Source organism: Pongo abelii, chromosome 6, assembly GCF_028885655.2.
Source record: "Pongo abelii isolate AG06213 chromosome 6, NHGRI_mPonAbe1-v2.0_pri, whole genome shotgun sequence".
NCBI lineage: Eukaryota > Metazoa > Chordata > Mammalia > Primates > Hominidae > Pongo > Pongo abelii.
In genome coordinates, this window is record NC_071991.2 from 59,285,921 (window position 1) to 59,305,276 (window position 19,356).

The window sequence follows — 19,356 nt, forward strand, 5'->3', positions numbered from 1 at the left end:
TTCTTTTAAAATGAGTGAATAAGTGTGAGTTTCACTAAGTCAATAAGCACATTTATTTAGCCTTTAATGTGTATAAGACACCATTCTTTTGTGGAAGCAGTTTTATTTAGGCACAGAGAAAGAAAGTTGTAGTCTACTGCATTCTCATGAAGCCATTTGTGGCACATGACAACATTATAATATAGTGTAAGCATTTTAAAAACCAAACATAACAGTGGGCTTCAATCTGTACAGTAGAGACAATCACTCTGTCCTTTTAGAACTCTTGGTAGAATGTATGCAAAAAGGTCAAACACTGCTGAAACACAGCTGGCACTCAATAAATTGTAGCTTTTACTATTATTATTATCCAATGAGAGCTCATGCATATAAACCAGGGCCCACCAACCAGCTTGACTTGTCTGCCTCTGGCTACATGATACATGTCACACCCACACATCTTCCTGAAATGTTTTTATCAGAACAACCTCAGAGTCCATGACCAAACAATCAAGCCAACAAATGAGTTAAAGAAAATCACATACAGCAAACCAGTGCTTGGCCAATAGTTAAAGTTCATGTTCCATGGTCTCTCCATGTGTCTGGGGAGCAGTGACCTCTGCATCTGTGTATGGCCCACACATGTTATTCATATCTTGGGTGGCACATAGATTCTACTGCTGGAGGAATGAATGATTGTTCGATTTCTTCAGCCTGGTTCGTGATCTGTTTTAACATACCAGGGCTCCATCTGAGCAGGCCAACAGGAAGCCTGCTTTTGATTTAACAGTGCTCTGAACAAGCTCCTTCTATGGCTTTCCAAGAATTAATTACAGAGCTTAGTAAAGGCGCCTGCCACAGAGTCCCATGGATAGCTTTATGAGCAATAACAGCAGCCACATTGATGCCAGCAGAATTAGAATTTTCTTGGAGAACTGCTTAGAAAGAGAGGACTGGCTTGTGGAAGTGTAGGACACATAGGTCTCCTATCTATACTTACGGGGGAATTTAAAGTTTGGAAGCAAGAAGAGATTGGTTCGCTGTCACACAATATCTGTATTATTGAGTCTCACACACCTAGGCTTGTGTGATTTGGCTAAAAAAGGAGAAATCATTCTGATACTTAGCAACTGAAGCACTGTGGAGGGAAGGAAGCAACCAAGTGCCCACTGGGGAAGGGTGCAAAGCTGAAGACCATAGGGATCTAATTGCACGGCCGTGCAGCGCAGCATCCTTCACACTGCAGTGCCTGTGACTCGGGGAGATGAAGCAAATGCATACAGTAGCTGTCCCCAACTGCAGCAACAGAGCGAGTTCCTGAGAGCACATTTCATGTCCTGCCAGAAAGTTTCAATTGGTTGTGTGAGCAGGATGCAGAGGTGGCCAGTGGGAGGCAAAAGAGAGAAGGTGACTCCCTGCTGAGCAAAGATGCAGGAGCCTTCCTGGAAACAGACAGCAGCTGCCTCTTGCAGGGCAGGCTCACTGCCCACTTTGTGTGTGGATGGAGCTGCAATGGCTTTCCATAGCTACTCATTGAAAGAATAAAGTAATGAATGACACAGCACTGGTAACCTCACAATTCAAACATTTGTACAATTTTGAGATTATAGTAGCAGGAGGACCTCTGCCTCCCAATTCCTGATGGTAAAGATGGTAGATTCCAAAAGGATAGCCATTTTTGTGTAAATATCTGCCAGTGCAATTGAGCTTACATAAAGAATACCTGGGAGTCTCTTTCACCGAGGAGCCCTGTATCTCCCTCTGTCCTTGTGTCCAGGGCTGCTGGAGGCTGGCCCAGCTCTGTGGGCATGAACTACTCTCCCAGGGGCGGGAATAAAGAGCGTGGCCTCTGGGTTTCTGCTGCACCTTTTGGTTTTGTCTGTGCGCATATTTTCATGCACATGAGAAATTCCATTCTTGCTTTTTACCCAAACGTTTGTGAATTTTCTGTACAGAGGCCTGGGGCCTCTGGCCAAAAGCTGTAACTATGATAGAGAAAAATTAATTTAAAAATGGAAGTTTCTACCCTGATTTTTTTTCTTTCTGGGGTCCTTTAAAAATAAATATGGTTGTCCCTTTGTATCCGTGGTTCTGCATCTGTGAACTCAACCAAATCCACAATCTGTGGATTGAAAATATTCAGAAAAAAATTCCATAGAATTCCAAAAAGCAAAACGTGTATTTGGCCCACACCGAGTACTACCTTCAATCTATGTGAATGAAGTGAAATCTAGGTCTTGTATTAAGTAATAGAAGTAATCTAGAATTTATTTTAAAGTGTACACGAGTGTGTGTGTAGGTGACATGCAAATACTACACCATTTATATCAGGGACTTGAGCATCCATGGATTTTGGTATCACTGGGCATCCTGGAACCTCTACAGATTCTGAGGGATGACTGTAATTGTCAAACAATCTTTTGCTCTTAGACATTTCACTTGTTTGGGAAAATGAAATTCTCCAATTGAATGAGCAGTTGGTTTTCACCAGCTTTTGCCAGACATCACAAGCCCCACTGCAGTTTCGTTCAGCCTCATGGCTTTCAGAGGGAGCTACCTCCCAAATTCACACCTGAAGTTTGGGCCCCCCTCCTAGCCTCCAGGCCCACGTCTCTGCCTACTCAACCCCTCCACTTGAAGGGCTAATTAGACATCTCAAATTAAACCTGACCACGCCCGAACTCCTGAATTCAGCACTGCAAATTAGCTGCACCCACATTCTCCCTGTCTCAGTAACTGGCAACTTCAGCCTTCCAGCTGCTTAGACTAAAAACCTTGGCATCCTCCAGACCTTTTCTCTTCTGTCATGTTTCCCCCATCCAATCTGCCAGGAAAACCCATGGTATCCAGAATCCAGCCATTTCCCTACCCCCTTGCTCCCACACTGGTCTGGGCTAGCGTGGTCTCTCACCTGAATGACTTCAGTCAGATGCTTTAATGTCTCCTAGTTGGTCTCTTGGCCTCTACTCTTGCCCCCTGAAGTATGTTCTCAACACAGCAACCTGAGGGCTCCTTTTAAAATCCAAGCCTCCTTATATCACTTCTCTGCCCACAAGCCTCCAGGCACTCTCCATTTCACACTGAGTAAAGCTGGCGTTCTTACAGTGGACTCCCAGGCCCTCTGTGATCGGCACACCCTGCCTCCACTTCCCTGCTTCTCTTTCTGACCCATTTCCTCCTGTTTTCCCTTTTGCTCACTCAGCTCAGCAACAGTGGCCTCCTTTCTGCTCCCACCTTAGGGCCGGGCACTGGCTGTCCACTCTGCTGAAAGGTTCTTCCATCTGAAAAAGTGCTCACAGATCCTCAGTGAGGCCTGCTCTGCCCATCCTATTTAAAATGACAACCTGTCCCTCTTCCCTTCTGAACTCCAAATCCCACTTACCCTTGGCTATTTCATTTTTCTCTAACCCACATTACCTTTTAACTTAATATATAATTTACTAGCCCATTATGGTTATTGTTTACTGCCTGCCTCCATCAGTTAAGAATGTAATCTCCATGAGGGTAGAAATTTTCGTCCATTTTGTTCAGGGATGCGTCCCATGTGCCCAGAAACTTCCTTGTACATAGTTGTTGTGCAACAAGGATTTGCAATGAATAAAACACTTTCCTTCAGCATAACTAAAAGGGTTTTGGGTATTACAGAAATGGATAAAATATTTGAATATAGAAAGGATACTATTGAAATAATCATTTCGAATCACCTTCACTTTTTTTTCCTCTTGATGGGTGGCATATGATAGAAGAGTCAATTTCTTTCTTTTATTTTTGAGATGGAGTTTCGCTCTTGTCACCCAGGCTAGAGTGTAATGATGTGAACTTGGCTCACGGCAACCTCAGCTTCCCGGGTTCAAGCGATTGTCCTGCCTCAGCTTCCAGAGAAGCTGGGATTACAGGTGCCTGCCACCATGCCCAGCTAATTTTTTGTATTTTTAGTAAAGACGGGTTTTCACCATGTTGGCCAGGCTGGTCTGGAACTCCTGACCTCAGGTGATCCACCTGCCTTGGCCTCTCAAAGTGCTGGGATTAGAGGTGTGAGCTACTGCGCCTGGCCAAGAGTCAGTTTCGTTAAACCATTAGGTTCGTTTGCCTGGAAACTCCTCAATGCAGGAAGAGACCAATCAGAAAATTTGGACACTATATGCTGACCCTTGACACAGAGCCCTGCCCAAGGTAGATGCTCTGAAATGTTAGTTAAATGAACAATGAAGAAATTTAAGGGTTGGTCTTACCATTCATACGTACTGCTATTCTAGGTCACTAAAACAATTGGAATTATTTACGTATTTTTTAATAAGATGTAAATTCACTCATAGAAGTTATTTTTAAAAATTAGGGGTGGAGGTAGGTGGGAGGTCTATGGTGGAAAGAGTATATATGGGAGTTGGAAATCTTGGACACTGATTCTGGACCCAACATACTGTGTAGAATCTGTTTTTTTTTTTTTTTTCTCTAAAAACCACAGAAGTAGCTGGAAAATCTGCAATTGTTTCCAGCTCTAAACATTCTTTCTAAGAAAAAAAGCCACAGTAACCTTTGTTTCCTTCTCTTCCCTTCCCTTCCTTGCCCCATCTTCCCCATTCCCTTCCTCAACCATGTGGGGCTCAGGCTAGGTGAAAAGGCATATTAGTGTTGAGGTTAATAGCTCAGACTGGGGAGGCAGCTAGCTTGGGTCTGAATTCAGGGTCTGCGTCTTACAGCTGTTTGACTTAGGATAAATTACTGAACTTCACTGCGCATTATTTCCTCATCTGATAAATGGGTTAAAAAATTCCTACCCTATAGGACTATGGTATGAACTACATAAGATCACATTAATTGCATGTTAAAAGTCTGGCATAAGGTAAGCATTAGGTAAATGGGAGCTATTATGAGAAGATGAGTGGGAAGGGGAGAGGCCACATCTAACATCTGAGAGTTGGAATAATTCAGAGGTGGAACATCTACGTGATAGAGTTTTCTCTATTGATATTTGCAAGAGGTTTGCAAATGGATTAGTAGGGTGGAACTTCTCAACTCATTGATTTTAGGATACACATAGAAAATAATAAATGGTTATATAACTGCGTTTTTGAAACAAAAAGTGTCAAAGACCATTACCTCCAAAGAATTGTCCCTGCCTGTTCCCTTCTTATTCTTTACAGAGAAGAATGGGGCCTCTTCATGGATACAGTTGACCAAATGCTGTCATTCATGGTCTAGAGAACAAAATGCCCACCTTCATTAGAAAGTAAATGCCTGCCTCTTGAGACTGATTTGGGCTCTGTATAAGGCTATGATTTTCTAAATAAGAGTAAGTTAAGAAAAAAAAGGCCAACTGAGTGTTTTTCCTTCAGAGCAGAATTCATGAACAAAACAGATGGCCTTAAGACTGTATCATTCATGGCAGCCGACAAACTCCTCTCTCTTTATATGGACCATCATTAGCCTACTCTGAGATCTGAGTCATCTGAGTCCTGCATGTGTTTAATTAGGTAATTTTTGGAGATTAAGGAGAAATGATTAAATTATCTGGACTCCAGAAAAAAACCAAAAGATCCTTATTTCAACCATCCATCAGGCCTTGACATCTAGAGTATTACATGCTATAACTCAAATGAAAATATTTCACTTAAAAGTACAGTGCCCCTGTCCATGATATCATTAAAGGAAATCATTAAGCATTTATGCAGCACTTTGTGCCGGAAAAGTGCTTTATAGTTATTTTTATTGCTCACCAAAACCCTCTGAGGCAGGTCCTCCTCTACATCTTAAAACCAAAACAGAGAAAAGAGATGAAATTACTTAGGATCTCAGAGAAAATAAATGACTGGATCAGAATGAGAACTTTGAGTGCCAAAGCCAACTGTTTTAATCCACTGAGCCATTAGGTTAGATGTTTATTCACTGTGTACAGTGTTATCTGATTTGGAATTGACTTTTTAAAACTACTTAGATTATTGATTGTATAGACCTGGTACAAAAGCTGCACCATTTACAATCACTTCCATTCATCGTGAGCATCTCCAAAGAGCACTAAGTTCCTAAAGAAATTTAATTAAAAAGAAAAAGTCAATGTACTTTAAAAGATAGGCTTTATTATGCTATGGTATTCAGTAAACATTGAAATCTCTGTTTTGTGCCTTCATACTGCATTTTGCATTCTAAGTGGGAGGGCACTTCTCCATCCGGTGACCCAGGAATCCAGGTTCCTGCCATCTCAATATGTGGTTTCCAGGATCACTGAAGCAGAGGTGAGCGAGTGTGGAGTGACCCATTTCTGTTCCTACATACTCTGGACCAAAGTGATACATAGTCCATCAGCCCTTTTTCTCATGGTCTTTTGGCCAGAGGTAGTCACATGGCCCCCAGCCCAACTGTAACCAAGGCTGGAAATGTCGCCAAGCAGAGGGCCCAGTTGGAGAATACTTTTGCCTCTTCCACAGACTGATTGTAGCTTGATTTTGATTTGGACTTTTTTTTTTTTTTTTTTTTTTTGAGATGGAGACTCACTGTGTCACCCAGACTGGAGTGCAGTGGCGTGATCTCGGCTTACTGCAACCTCTGTCTCCCAGGTTCCAGCGATTTTCCTGTCTCAGCCTCCCAAGTAGCTGGGACTACAGGCATGTGCCACCACGCCGGGCTAATGTGTATATTTTTTAGTAGAGACAAGGTTTCACCATGTTGGCCAGGCTGGTCTCAAACTCCTGGCCTCGTGTGATCTGCCCGCCTTGGCCTCCCAAAGTGTTTGGATTACAGGCATGAGCCACTATGCCCAGCCTCTGATTTGAACTTTGAATTCAAAATGGTAATGAGAGTATTTATTCAACTTCTGCCTGAAATAGGTGACATGATATCCCTTATATTTCTTTTATGGGCTCCCATTTCCTTAGTGCTTATTTTCAACACCCTTCCACATGGCTCATCTCATGTGATACTAGCAGAAAGAGAAATTCTGATAGTCCAGGAGACTGCTGTATTTCCCTTTTGTTTCCTCCAGTTCAGCAGCTCTGGTACCTGTGAAGCAAGGTCTACAGCTTATGGAAGATATATCCTGTTAGCTCAACCTCTGAAACTAGTCTTTTACAAAAGATTGAAGTCAGAAATACTATTTATTTCATCATTGGAACTAAATCTTGATAAACTATGACCACATCTTTTGTTGACAATTATCAACATCAGTGACAGACTCAGCTTCATTGTGATTGAGTTTGTGGAAGCTGAGAATATTCTAGGTTGAAAGGAGGTAGGTAGGAGGGGCCTAGCATGACTGAGTTTGGGGTCCAGGGTAAAGCTAGACCATTCCCAAAACTGCTGAAAGACTGGTGTTGGAGGCTTTACCTGCTAGCTTTTTAAAATTAGCCATCAGATGATTCTAAAATTAAAAAGAAGCTAAGATGGAAGTGAAATGTGAAATGGCATGGAAAGAAATGGGTAGTTGAAAGTTCTGGATCATGGGATCATTTCCTTTGGTGGTGGTGAGCACATACTTAGATTTCAACTTTTCCCCCTAATATATGTTCTTAAGACATGATTGCCAATAGGGCAGATAAATCCCATGGAGTGGTTTCCGAAGGAGGCCAATGATGAATTTGTTTACAGATTAATTGATCAGGGCTCTGACTTTAGCCTTTAAGTCCTCAGCAACTGCTGACAACTTTGGCTTAATTTTGGGAGGAGACTATATTTGGCTGGGTTGCTGAGCTCTTTCTCAGAACCTCTTCTCAGGACAGTTGCCAAATGCTCTTTTTGAAACTGTGTTCTGAAATCTGAGGAAAGTTGTTTTGGGTCGTCGCCTGGGGCCTGATGCCCCAATTGGAGACACACATGTTACAATCTTTATATTCCATTAGAGTTGAAAGCAGATATCATCGACCTTCTCCCACAGCTCCCAATAACTAGAAAGATTCTCTGAACCTTACCAGTTGCCTGATGAAAAGCAAGGAATTTTACCTCTCTATTGTTGGGCAATTTCTTAGTCCAACACAGTCCTTCTCAATGCTTTTAAAACCAGGGCTCCCTTTGACAAATCATGAAAGATTTCAAGCCTAGTGTGCTGGAAAGACTGGTATACCTCCCTGAACCTCGATTCTATTCTTTGGCTTGAATAATTTGGGTAGGTTTCTGTTTCTTGCAATCACACATGCCCTAATTAAGCCTCTAGAAATGGGAACATATCTAGAAGGGTCACTAAAATATAGTTGAGTTTCAGCCCTCCAAAATGTGAATAAGACATTATTGCCCTCATAATGTTAATGTTTCTCTAGGAATCATGATGATATGAAAATGCAGCCTCTTCATCCATTTTGTTTTAAAAAACAGTGCTGTTTAATAAGAAAAAAGATATATATCTAGCCAAGGGGTGGGAGGGTGACGCAAGAGGAGTAGGGTGAGGAGAAAAAAGGAGAAAATAACAAAATTGTCCACGTTAGCCTTTGCTGCTGGCTTTTGAGCTATTCTTAATCCTGTCAGCACAATTAATGAGGGAAAAATAGTTCCCAGAAGAAAAGTAGCTGGAGGCACTGACCTACCCTCCAACCCCCTCATGCCAAGAGGGGTAAAGTCTAGAGAAACTTTCCCCAGTGAGAGTTACTGGGAAAACGACTCTTGGTCCTGGGTAAAACTTTCTTTCTTTGTCAACCTCAGGGGCAAGTTAGTTTATGGCCAAGAATATACACGGTGCTTCAAATGCAAAGGAAGAATCTCTCTCTTCAAATGGTTTACGGCTTAGATGGGGAAGAAATGTCTACACTCTAGAAATGAAATGATGAAAGGACCTTACAGAGCAGGGGTACTCCTGAGCGAGCCAGGGGGATTCACAGGTAAGCATTCTTGGAAAGTAAAACTTTCACGCTGGAGTAGTTGGGAAAGACTTCAGGAGAAGGTGGGTCCTGGTAAACCTTAGAGGAAATATGGTTCCATGTGGATGAGGAGAAGTAGGAAAGAATGTGGATAGAGTATCCTGTGTTGGAATGGCAGGAACGGAGTGGCCTGATCCAAGGGAAGGCTTTGTATTCAGTTGCAACAGTTAAAATAGAAAAAATGTCTTGAGTTAATATTGCCTCCATCTAAATGCCAATTAGACTCAAATCCACCCTCCATAAGTGTGTTAATGGCTGGATGCCGTGGCTCATGCCTGTTATCCCAGCGCTTTGGGAGATCAAGGTGGGAGGACTGCTTGAGCCCAGGAGTTGTAGAACAGCCTGGGCAACATAATAAGATCCTGTCTCTATAAAAAATAAAAGATTAGCCAGATTTTGTGGTGCCTGCCTGTAGTCCCAGCTATTCGGGAGGCTGAGGCAGAAGGATGACGTTAGCCCGGGAGGTTGAGGCTGCAGTGAGTCATGATCATGCAGCTGTACTCCAGCCTGAGTGACAGAGCAAGACGCTGTCTCCAAAAAACAAAAATAAAAAAAAAAACACTTTCCATTACCAGCTTAGTTTGCATAATCCAAGACAATATACAACTTTATTTCACATATTAAAGTTAGGCAGGCTCACCTGGGATTCAGATACTGCAGAATTTTTTTTGGGGAAGCTCAGAAAGAGATGGGAGAAAGTATGCTAATAAGAAAGTCATCTATTTCTTATTTTTAAGAAGGAAACCTTAAGTCAAAATTTCCATAAAATTTTATTTTTTGTTTATAATTTACATTATAAACCCAGTTTCTAATTTTACACTGAAATTTAGGTACCAATAGCAACAGATAGGTGCCTTGCCATAATAAAGCCTCACATTTTGCATTTACAGAGCATTTTCGCATTCATTACCTTATTTTAATAGTCTGTTCCCAATTTTTATTCTTGCTGCTAAGGGTTTTCTACAATGTCACAGAGCTATACAATAGGAGAATCCAAATTCAAGCCCAGGTCTCCTGACTCCCAGTCTAAGCCCTTCCCAAACCTGGGCCACACCACCTGTTTCAGTGGAGGTGTCTATTGTGTAGGCCCAGAGGCAAACACAGCTATCCTGGATGTGGATGAGGGCACAGCAAGCCAGCCAGTCTCACTCACTGTGGTGGGAGCACAAATTGATATGCATCCTTTGGAAAAAGCAATTTGGCAAAATGTATTGAGAATCTTAATACTGTTTCTACACTTTGACCCAGTAATTCTACTTATAGGAATCTATCCTAAGAAATTAATGTGATATGTGGCTGAAGGTTTACATAGAAATATGTTTACTGGAATGCTACTTATAATTCCAACAATAAAAGGTTAGTTAAGAACATTGTGGTTCTGGGTGCAGTGGCTCATGCCTGTCATCCCAACACTTTGGGAGGCTGAGGTGGGTGGATTGCTTGAGCCCAGGAGTTTGAGACCAACCTGGGCAACATGGCAAAACCCTGTCTCTACCAAATAATACAAAAATTAGCTGGCGTGGTGGTGCACACCTGTGGTCTCAGCTACTCAGCAGGCTGAGGTGAGAGGATCACCTCAAGGGTATAGTGAGCCATGATCATGCCACAGCACTCTAGCCTGGGTGACAGAGTGAGACCCTGTCTTAAAAAAAAAAAAAAAAAAAAATGGAAGTAATGTGAAAATATTTATTATGTAAGATCAAATGAAAAAAGCCATCATCCAGATAGAAAAACTAGCAGAGAAACAAGATGTATACTAGAATGTTAAGGCTTAACTGTGACTAATGAGATTACAAATAAAATTTTTTACATTTAATACCTATTTCCCATGTTTTCTATAAATAAGATGTTGTAATTTTATAATCAGAAAAAAAGATTATATTTAAAAATTTTTTAATTATAAAAGCAGCCAGTGAGACTAAACACTAAAAATAAGGAGTGATTTGGGGATTAAAAATGGTCATTTTATCTAGATTGGTTCATAAACTGTATGGCTCATGTTCAGGAAAAACTAACAAAAATATAGTGCTAATTTGTTACATTTCCAAGGAGAAGATTAAGGATGTATGATTTAAAGATGAAAACCACAATTGCAATAGAGCATGTGGCAAATATTTCAAGCTAGCAAAGTTTGACTAGGTAGTGGAATCACTTTCATAAGTAAAGAAAGCTATACTGAATGTGTAGGAGTGAGGCTCTAGGAAGCTTCACTAGGAGAAGCTCTTGCAAGATCCCTGCACCATGTGGTCAGCTGGTTTCTTCCTCCGTGGTCTTCGGCCCTGGCTTGTTTTGCGTGATAAAAAGGAAGAGTCATCAGAGAGCTTCATATACAGCAAACACAACCTCAGAGATATTTTGGAGCTTTCTGGGTGGGAGAGAAAGACGTGGCAAAAGCAGCCGAAGGATTCAGGGTTAACACTTTGCCTTTTGAAGAGACTTTGGTTCTTGGAGGGCTTCCAGTCTGAATTTGGGGAATTCATCAACAGGAAAACAAATAGCTGGCGGGCTCTGTATTTACTCTGCCCTTCTCAAGGTTGCAACATAAATCTCCCAACTTGGAAAGCATTAAGGCCGAGGAGACATTTTGTGAGTTCAGGGACTCTCCTCCAGTCTGCATGAACCACGTCTACCCTCATTTCGGGAAAACACAGACACCAGCCCTCAAGGTGCTGCAGGAGACAGTACTGACACTGTTTGACTCGCTTGAGGCAGACTGGGGAAATGAGAGCTGGAAAACTTGAGTTCTCAAGTGAGAGCTGTTGGTCTGCTTTGGAAAAAACCCACTTACGCCAGGAGAATGAAAGCCCTGAGAAGTTCTCACTGGGTGAGTTTATAGCAGGCTTGCCATGAAAAATACCCAGTGGTTCTTTGATGGTGTCCGAATTGTAATATAGCTAGATCAATTCTGGAAGCAACCTTCTTCAACACCACTGGAATATGTATGCTCCCATTCCCAACGTTTCCAATTAGCAGAGAAGCTAATGCTGGAAACCATTACATATAATCCAGAAAAACTGTCTATGTAACATTATAAAAATTGAATATGTGTCAGAAATGGATTTAGATTCTTTAGGTTAATATTAGTTTTGCAATTAAGTAAGAAACTGACATTAATTTACTTGCTCTGTGTGATTAGGTTAATTTACTCCAGAATAATCTTGCATTTTAAAAATTAAAAATGGTAGCTGTATCTTCTCATTATCAATCAAACTAGCAGTGGCACTACAGAAAAATCATCATTTTATACTCAATTGTGCTGTCATAGACAGTCAAATAAGCACTAAAAATGACAAATTACCATGCTCTGATAGATCTTCATGTTTAAGTACCTACAAATAACTGTCCATTTGTGAATGGTTAAGCTTAATCCATTATTTTTCCTATAAACAAGATAACCTCTTTCATAAATAGAAATCTACAAATAATACTTAGAGCAGTTTAACTCTTAGATATAATAATGCCACAGTATGTAGAAAACAAAATAGGCTTACAAAAATAAAGCTAAATAGTTTATCTTTTTTTGACCTTCACAAATATAAGTGTTCTATCTATGGCTCTATAAATTGTTTAAATCCTTCAATGATGCAAATGTGCTGATAATGTTCTTATACTTGCTGGAACTATGGTTCTGTTAATATTTTGAAAATTACTTTAATTAACCTTATCTCATTTTGTAGTAGTTATAGAACACTTTTATATTTTTTAACTGTGCACTAATTTGTTTCTTCATTAACCTTGGGTTTTACCCTTGGTAATTATGGTAATTCATAATTTGGGTTGTGTCAGGTGCTAGTGGATTCAAGCAATACATATTGTGGGAACCATCAATAGCTTTGGTAGTCAGGATTCTTTAGTTTGCAGGGGACAGAAAAAAGGCTTGGCAGGCTGGAGGGTAGAGGGGCAGGGTTCCGCAGAAGATTCCCAGGAATGGTTTTTAGTTGTCCAAGGACTCTGGTGGAGGAAGGGGAATGCCGAGTGGCCTAGGTCAGGCACTTACCCGACCCTACCTAACTCCTCCTTCTGAAATCAGAGAGGGAGGAATCTGTGATAGAAGAAGGAGGGGAAGGAATGGATAGCCCCAAACACTGCGCACTATAATAGTTAATCATATTGATAGTGAACGCGCGGTCTCTCTCTCTCTTTCTCTCCAGGCAGCCAAAGACTGCCACCATATGCAACTGAGTCCCGCATTTTTCATCTGCATCCCCAATTTGTCACTCGAAAACCCAGGTCTCAATCCTTCCTGATTTTTCTAGAAACACCACTAGTATCCAATTCAGCAGGTCCCTATCGTGGGCAGTGCGGGGGCGCAGGCCGTGGGCGATGCTTGTGTATGACTCGCAGCTGGGCAGCCATCCCCGCGGGCGTCCTGGCTCCCCTTCCCTCTGAAAGCGCCGCGGCGGGCCAGCAGGGGGCGAGTTTCATTTCCGCACCGGAGACCCAGCCGGAATCACAAATGCCGCGAACGACACCCTCCTTTCCTGATCTGGCCAGGAGTCTGTGTCATTAAAACTCTCAGTTCTGCTTTTCCCTATATTAACATTATCTTCATTTTGAGCACATCACATTCAGTGACAGAAAAGGAGATCCCATGAGTCACTGGAGGTAGACTTAAAATAGCTTAAGTATGGTATTTCATAGATGTTAGCGACATTAGTCGAAGAAGCAGTGCTTTCAAAGAGCAGAATTCCTCATATTCACTCTTGGGATACCCAGCAGTTTTCAAGGTCTTGGTCTATACCCAGCCCTTTTCTTGGAGGAAGATGCTCATCTTCCCACACAGGCTACACAGGGGGCAGGGAAGGTTGGGACAGGTGGCACAGGGCCATGTGAAGGCCCCCGTCGTCCTGCCAGGGCATCTTACATATTGCTGCCACTGCCGAGGGGGCATATCTGTGTATAGCTGCCCAGCAGAGTGGAGGGAAGGTGTTATGTGGGAAGGAAGACTCCTGGGTGGGTAAGAGTTTGGGCTAAGTCCCTCCTGGTCCAGGTAACTTAGCTGGCCCCTGCAGATATGAGTGGTGGGAGACGGGCTCCGGTGGGTGAGAGAGGGGAACCACAGAACCACAGGCTTTTCTCAGGTCGGGGAAAGACCTTAGAGATCACTTAGGTCAATATCTTCTTTTCCTGATGCCCAGGGAAATTGTGAACAAATTCACTACCACAGAACTAGGCAAGTCCCCTGGGGGGCAAATGGACACCTTCATAGAAGCCATTATCTTTCCTTGTGTATTATGTATCAAAGGCTAACTGTTTAACAAGCAACCCCGTGTCACAGTGGCTTAACACAAAACAAGTTATTTCTTGCTCTTGGAACCACTGAAAGTGTTTCTTGGACAGCTTCCATGCAGTGATTCAGGGACCCAGGCACCTTTCATTCTGACCCACCATCCCTAAGGGCCTTAATGTTTGCTGCTGAGTACTCTGCATCTGGCTGTGACAGGTAGAGAGAGAGAATGAAGGACTGTGCAGGAGGTGGGCAGGCCTCACTGCCACTCACATTCCACTAGCTAGACGCCACTCACAGGGCCGACCTTCCCCCAAGGGGAGCTGGGAAATGTAGTCCAGCTGTGTGCACAGGAAGAAGATGGGATGGCTCAGGGCAAGCACACAGCAGTGTCTGCCTCACCTATCTTCAAAGGAAACAGTCTTTCTTTTGGGTTATTTACACTGGGTAGCAGAAGGCGCATGATCTTTGGAGGTGGACAGACTTGGGTTTGGATATTGGCTGTGTGACCTTGGGCAAAGAATTAACCTTTAGCCTCAGTTTGCTCAGCTGGTAAATGGGGCTATCTTGTGGGTATTACGTGAGGTAACTAATATAACTTGTCCATGTTACCACGTGGTCTCACATACTTGTTTGTACAAACCAGTGGGGCTGGGAGTATTGTTGGGGGAGGAGGAAACAGACTTCCTGTGTCCCATTTCCCCAACCCTGGATGGCAGCACTGCCCAACAGCTCCATTAGACGCCAAGAGTGGTGGCACTTTCTTCTGTCACTTCTTAAACTTCAATGTAGTTCATTCTAATCAATATGGGACTTTGGAAGGAAAAAAAGCATTCCCCAAACCCACAAACAACCATTTTATTTGATTCATAAAAATTCAGTCACTGAGAAGGCAGTTCCAGCAAGAGAGTTTTGATCCTTCTTGCTCAGGCTGAGATGGTCACATCTAGAAAGCAGTGATTTTAAAATCCTATTTTCTTCTGAAAAAAAAAAAATTTCTGAAGGGCAGTGAAAAGAAAAATAATCTAAGCTGAAGTGTCACTTTTCACTTATGGATATTGATGCTGTAAGACTAAATCTGGCTCACAGGAGTAAAGAGAACTGCCTTCTCATCATGGGTGAGACCCTGCAGGGTGAGATGTGGCTCAGGTATCATGGTGTGCCCAGGGACTGGCACATTAGGGGCTTCAATAAATATTTGGTGATTGAATTAATAGGTGATGGAAGACAGTTACAGAAGTAATAACAATGAAAACAATTTTTTTGGCCTGAAACGTCACTTTTTTTTTGCGGGGTGGGTGGGGGGCAGGCAGTGGAATCCTGCATTTTAGTTTTTGGATTCCCTGAATGGTTTCTTCAATCATAAATGTTTGCTAACCACACACACACACACACACACACACACGCTCATACACATGCCGACATTCTATAGGAAGGTAAAATAAAGAGGAAGCCCAATTGTGTCTGCCTTTTTAGGGCATTGTCCTTTAAAATAACCTTCCAAGCCCAGCTAGTTAAGCTTAGTGGCGATAAGATATTGAAAGCAATAAATAAATCTACATCCGGAGCTCAGAAGGTTAACAGTTTTTTGAGAAATTATTGTTCAACTCCAAGGGTAAAATGGCGCCTGAAATTACAAAACGTGGTCCTGTAGTGCCCTCTGGTGTCTTTTTCCTGGAATTGTCAAAGCCTGCCATTGTGCCTAGCTCTAGTTATTAGCATAATCTTGATTTATTTGAGTCCGGGACTTTGGGGCCCTGGCTGATTTGGAGGGAAAGTGGGGACGCAGGAAGCTGGGACTACTTTCTTTCAGGCCCTTTTTCAAATGAGTTACAACACAATGTCAAAATAATTTTATATTAACCCTGGTATAAGATTTAAAAATTCAAACGAATCATTATCTTGAAAAGAAGGCTTTTACCTCCAAAAAGTTACTGGCTTTTTTTCCAGAAGGCATATTATGCAGTTTCTTTTGTCCATTAAGCTATTCTTTGCAAATCAACTGACAGAGGACAGTTTTTAATTTGAGAAATTAATTATCACATGTAATAACTGAGCCATTCTTAATTTTTTTCATAATATCCATTCAGTTAAATAAAAGACATGCGAGCTAGTCTATGAAATAGAATAAAGATTATGAATAAAATTAAAATATCCTAAAAGACAGTGTTTTTTATGTTAAAAAAGGTGTTGTTGAAATTTATTCCATAAGGATGTTCATATTTTGAGGAAGGGGAAACTAGTCAAATTATACATATTTGGCAAGTGAAAATGGTGAAAGGCAATCACTGAGAGTTTTAGGTTGTTAGTATTTGTTAATGAATCTGTCTTAACTCTAAATGCTGCAGCCAACATGGTAAAGTGCTATGAAAAAAGAAGGGTCTTCTTTCGACTTCTGTGAAGATGAAAGTCAATTTAATTCAATCTGTAGGTATTTAATGGGTGGCTCTGAGCACCAGGGACTGGGCTTAGGCCTGGCCTGGGTGGAATCCCTGACCCTCAGAAGCTCCAGGCCCAGGAGGGGGACATGTTGGCAACACCCGCCATTTGCAGTCCAGGGGATGCAGGCTGTGCTGGAAGGAGAGCATGCAGGAAGGAGCCTGTGAGATTGAAGAAATCAGGGGAGGCCTCCCTGGAGGACATGACCTTGGAAGATAGGAGTCAGCCAGGTGGGCAAGAGACACAGAGCATCACAGACACAGGAAGGGCCCGCAGAGTGCTTCTTTGGAGCAGGGATATGGAGGGGAGGAGAGGTCAGCCTAGAGAGGGTTCCCAACATGCTCTGCCGAGCCAAACAGTTTTGTAACAAGAGCCTGGAGTGCTCTGCAGGGTTTAGGCCAGAGAGGGATACGTGCAGCCCAGTAGCCCAGAGAACATGGGTTGGAGGGGAGCCAGCTGAGGTTGACCACAGATTCTCAGTGGAAGCACAGTGCATGTCTCAAATTCTTCTCGCTTTGTGACAATAGTCACCAGCGTTTACGAAGACTCTTGCAGGCAGGAGCACAGAGCAGAGAAGAGGCTGGAGCTTTGGTGCTTGGCGAGACCTCCCTGAAAGCCTGGCTTGCCCACTGCCAACCTTGGGCGGGTTTCCTGACCTCTTGAAGCCTCAGTGTTTTCCCCGGTGAACTGGGCATGATGAAACTACCTTCCAGGATTGGAGAAGGTGTATAGGATGTGATTGGCAGAGGGGCTGGCACATTGCAAGTGCCCTGTAAATGATACTTGACTTTTATTAAAGGGAAAATGATTCACATCAGAAAAGCTCCAGACCAAGCCAGGCCCCTGCATATAATCTCATGGCAACTCCAAACCATCTTATAGCATCTGGTTATGTATATTTTTATATGACTATACAATTAATGTCTGCTCCTTCTTCTAGCTCCACAAAGGCAGGACTGTGTCCTGCTGACAGCCCATGTGAACCTTGTCACCATGGTTCATGTGCATGGAAGGTGCTAGAAAATAGCCATCAAATGAAGGACAAGGAGAATGGCTGGGGACAGCTCTGCCAACATCTTCCTGCTTTGGTGATGACGAAACTAAAAAATGGTAAAGGAACCCAAATATTTCCCATAATACTGTGATTCTGGGACTGAAAACTTGTTTTGTAATGTACAGTTGAATTAGGGGCATTAGTGTCCTCATTCTAGCCAAGTGGGAGGACAAAGTAGTGGTTGAGAGAACTGACCTCTGAGTCAGAAAGACCTGGATTAGAGTTCCAGTTTCATCACCAACTTCTCTGCGCCTCCATTTGCTCATCTGCAGAATAGGGATGAGATGCTTTGTTTGCAGAGTCCTGAGGACTAAACAAGGCAACCCACTTAACACCCTTAGCACAAACTCAACTCCTGTTTTTAGGTGGTATTGATTATTGACTTTATGGATGAAAAATGTCTTTCAGATTCTGGTGCGCTGTTCTGTAGGACGGGAAAGACAAATAGTGGTTTCCATATTTATTCTCTGCAGTAAAGAAAAATTATCCTGTATTCAGTTTTAAAGGTTTAAAAATCTCAAAAACAACAACTTCTCCTCATCTCTAAATTCACATAAAAATTTTTCAGTGTATTGACAGAAATTGTATATAGCTGTAATTAGTTAATACTATGCACTGTTTTCAGGTTTTAGCATTGTTTGAATATATATGTGTGTATGTGTTTATGTATTTTTAGGAAGTAAATTAATTCATTCCTCTTTATATATAAACATAAAAATATTCATTTTTATACAAACATGGAAACAATGAGAGACTGAATGAGTTTGACTTCATTCCCGTGCCAACCTAGTATTGGGTGCTGGGACTAAAATCCTGGTCTCTGGAGGGTTTTATGAGTAAGTTTGGTGTCGTTTAATTCTTTTTACAACGTCTTCCTGTTGCTTGTTTGTTCCTTCCACCTGCAGGCAGAGGACTGTGTCAGGACTGTAGATACAAGGAGGTCCATGCACCGAAGGAGCTTGGGGCGCAAGCAGAGCTTCTCAGAGGGGTGTGGGTATCAACCCTACGGTGTTTTGGAAATTTGGACTGACGTTTTGGTCATCATAAAATTGAGTGGGCAATGAAGATATTCCGTGGGCAGAGGCCAGTGTTGCTGGAGATCCCAGAATGCCAAAGAGTAATGCCTGGAGGAATGCCACTGTGCTCCTCTCCACACTGTCCTCTGACAGCCAAAGGCTGTCCTGCCTCCTGCACATCTGTCAGATGTCCCACCAGACAGTCACTGATAAGTGAGGAACCTGGTTATAATTATCTAAGCCTCGTTCCCTAGTCTGTTTTATAATTAAACACAAAGGCACGTGTATGTGTATGTTTATATGTTTCGTTTTATATTCATATCAGTATATAAATGTTTAGTTTTTGGCTCTGAATTTTCCACCATGCAAATCAAGAGAAGATTGTACTTCATTGTGTTCAGGGTTTCATTAAGAGTTTTTCTTCCGTATGGGATGAATGTCATCCATGGTATCTGAGTCACCTGAACAGCATGCTCTGTGGGGCCACACTGTGGGGCTCCTGCAGCACCCGTGGGGTTCCACACAGGGGGCAAGTGCTGACCGTGGCTGTATGCCTTCTGGTAGTCAGTTGGAATATTTACTTGTTGATACATATATATATTTTTATCACAAATTACTTTTGTTTTTCCTTTCTGTTACAGATAGGGCATTGTATTGATTGTGTTGTCATTGTTGAAATTATGTGCTTAGGTAGATTATCTCCAAATTTCATTTCTGGGAAGAAAAAAAGGGGCATTACAGAATATCTGTTATAAGAAGGGGCTAGAGGGTAAGGCATAGGGACCGCTGATCTAGGTGACA

The 19,356-nt window shown here is 42.2% G+C and overlaps 1 long non-coding RNA gene across 1 annotated transcript in view; it reads left to right on the forward strand.

Moving 5' to 3' along the window:
• LOC129060354 (uncharacterized) overlaps positions 1 to 19,109 on the forward strand; it is a 61,789-nt gene extending 42,680 nt beyond the window's left edge. The window contains exons 2-3 of the long non-coding RNA XR_008526976.1: positions 17,426 to 17,595; positions 18,445 to 19,109. This is a non-coding gene — a long non-coding RNA (uncharacterized LOC129060354). The remainder of the gene's footprint in view (positions 1 to 17,425; positions 17,596 to 18,444) is intronic.
• Positions 19,110 to 19,356: the final 247 nt, after the last annotated feature.